Source organism: Chiloscyllium plagiosum, unplaced genomic scaffold, assembly GCF_004010195.1.
Source record: "Chiloscyllium plagiosum isolate BGI_BamShark_2017 unplaced genomic scaffold, ASM401019v2 scaf_8899, whole genome shotgun sequence".
NCBI classification, from domain to species: Eukaryota; Metazoa; Chordata; class Chondrichthyes; order Orectolobiformes; family Hemiscylliidae; genus Chiloscyllium; species Chiloscyllium plagiosum.
Genome location: NW_025215164.1, coordinates 14165 through 17152, shown reverse-complemented (window position 1 = coordinate 17152; position 2988 = coordinate 14165).

Sequence of the window (2988 nt, the reverse complement as noted above, 5' to 3'; positions counted from 1 at the left end):
GTCCTGTACAGCCGCAACATGACCTCCCAACTCCTGTACTCAATACTCTGACCAATAAAGGAAAGCATACCAAACGCCTTCTTCACTATCCTATCTACCTGCGACTCCACTTTCAAGGAGCTATCAACCTGCACTGCAAGGTCTCTTTGTTCAGCAACACTCCCTAGGAATTTACCATTAAGTGTATAAGTCCTGCTAAGATTTGCTTTCCCAAAATGCAGCACCTCGCATTTATCTGAAAAAAGATTGTGATCCCACCTGCAGACAAAGGACGCTGGACAGTCATTCTACATTGAAAAGCTACATTGAAGGCCTATGTTGAGAAAGTGAACGCACTACTTGCAGATACCAACACTTACAAACAAGTGGCAATAGAGCCGACCCCAGAACCAGAGAACCGAATCACAGCCCTACTCAAAAAACTTCAGAAATCTGGAGAAATAAATAAGACCGACTTCCAAAACATGAAACCAGCTCAGCGAGCAAACCTACATCCAGAACCTCAACCTGAGCTACAAATCTGAAAACTCGCTAATCGCTGAGCTCCCTTACCCTTGGTCCCATTCCAGTAAATTTCCCTCCTCACTCTCAACAAGTCTTGACATCCTTCCTAAAACATGGGGGCCAGAATTCAACCCAACATCTTTCTCGAACCTAATCCACCTTTGATAAGTGAGTTTAACATAATTTCTTTGCTCTTACTCACTGTTTATAAAGTCGAGGATTCTGTCCCTCTCGTTTAACAAGCTTCTGCACCTGAATTTTTACACATGCACTCTAGAAAGTGTTCTATCTGGGTGCACCACGGTGTGGAACGGCAGCTGGTCTGCCCAGGACCAGGAGAAACTCCAGGGAGCTGTGAACCCAGCCCAGACCATCGCACAAGCCAACCTTCCACCCACTGACTCCATCTACACGTCCCACTGCCTGGGGAAGGCAGCCGACATCATCACAGGCCCCTCCCAGCTTGGTTAGAATCTCCCCCCACCCTCTCCAGTCTGGCAGAAGATGCAAAAGCTTAAACACACGTATCAACAGATTCAAGAACAGCTTCTTCCCGGCTGTTGTTAGACTGCTCAGCACGGTGGCTCAGTGGTTAGCACTGCTGCCTCCCAGCGTCAGGGACCTGGGTTCGATTCCAGCCTCGGGCATCTGTCTGTGTGGAGTTTGCACATTCTCCCCGTGTCTGCGTGGGTTTCCTCCAGGTGCTCCGGTTTCCTCCCACAATCCAAAGACGTGCAGGTTTGGGTGGATTGGCCATGCTAAATTACTCATCATGATAGGTGCATTAGTCAGAGGGAAATGTGTCTGGGTGGGTTACTCTTCGGCGGGTCGGTGTGGACTGGTTGGGCCAAAGGGCCTGTTTCCACACTGTAGGGAATCGAATCTAATCTATATGTTAATCTTGCACTCTGTGTACCTTCTCTGCAGCTGTAACACTGTATTCCTCGCTCTGTTCCATCACCCTGATGCACTTGGTATGGTATAACCTGCCTGTACCACACACAAAACAAAACTTCTCACTGTATCTAGGTACAAAGGACAAGAATCAATCAAATTAAAACCTGTCCTTGTCACCTTCATGATAAACAGCCCCCAAGTCCCTCCAAACCAGTGAAATCTGTTCCATTTTTTTGAATCTCAGCTCAAAATCCTGGAACTCCTTGCCTTGAGGGAGGGTGGATGTACCAACACTCAACAGGCTGGAGCAGTTAACAAAGTCAGCTCACCAGAGCCCTCTCAAGGACAACTAGGGATGGGGAATGAATCCAGGTCCAGTCAGTGACACCGAGGTCAGGAGTGTCTCTCCACCTGGGTTAACTCTTCCCAGCAGCTGCTCACACATCCCTGGGTTCAACTGCATCTGCCCAATGTCTCTCCATTTCACCCAAAATCTGTTGCTGTCCTTCTCCCTAGTTTCATATCTTTCACAAACCATGGAACAGTGCACCACAAATCCAAATCGTTAGACTCCCTGTGGTGTGGAAGCAGGCCATTTGGGCCATCGAGTCCATACTGACCCTGCAACTCACCCAGACCCATTCCCCCACTCCCCACCCCTGTAACCATGCACTTTCCATGGGCAATCCGCCCTAACCTGCACATCCCTGGGCTCTATGGGACAATTTCCCATGGCCAATCCACCCTAACCTGTACATCCCTGGGCACTATGGGACAATTTCCCACGGCCAACTCACTCTAACCTGTACATCCATGGGCACTATGGGACAATTTCCCACAGCCAATCCACCCTAACCTGCACATCCCTGGGCACTATGGGACAATTTCCCATGGTCAAACCACCCTAACCTGCAAATTCCTTGACACTATGGGACATTATCCCACAGCCAATCCACCCAAACCTGCACATCCCTGGGCACTATGGGACAATTTCCCATGGTCAAACCACCCTAACCTGCAAATTCCTTGACACTATGGGACAATTTCCCACAGCCAAACCACCCTAACCTGCACATCCATGGGCACTATGGGACAATTTCCCACAGCCAAACCACCCTAACCTGCACATCCATGGGCACTATGGGACAATTTCCCACAGCCAAACCACCCTAACCTGCACATCCATGGGCACTATGGGACAATTTCCCACAGCCAAACCACCCTAACCTGCACATCCATGGGCACTATGGGACAATTTCCCACAGCCAATCCACCCAAACCTGCACATCCCTGGGCACTATGGGACAATTTCCCACAGCCAAACCACCCTAACCTGCACATCCATGGGCACTATGGGACAATTTCCCACAGCCAAACCACCCTAACCTGCACATCCATGGGCACTATGGGACAATTTCCCACAGCCAAACCACCCTAACCTGCACATCCATGGGCACTATGGGACAATTTCCCACAGCCAAACCACCCTAACCTGCACATCCATGGGCACTATGGGACAATTTCCCACAGCCAAACCACCCTAACCTGCACATCCATGGGCACTATGGGACAATTTCCCACAGCCAA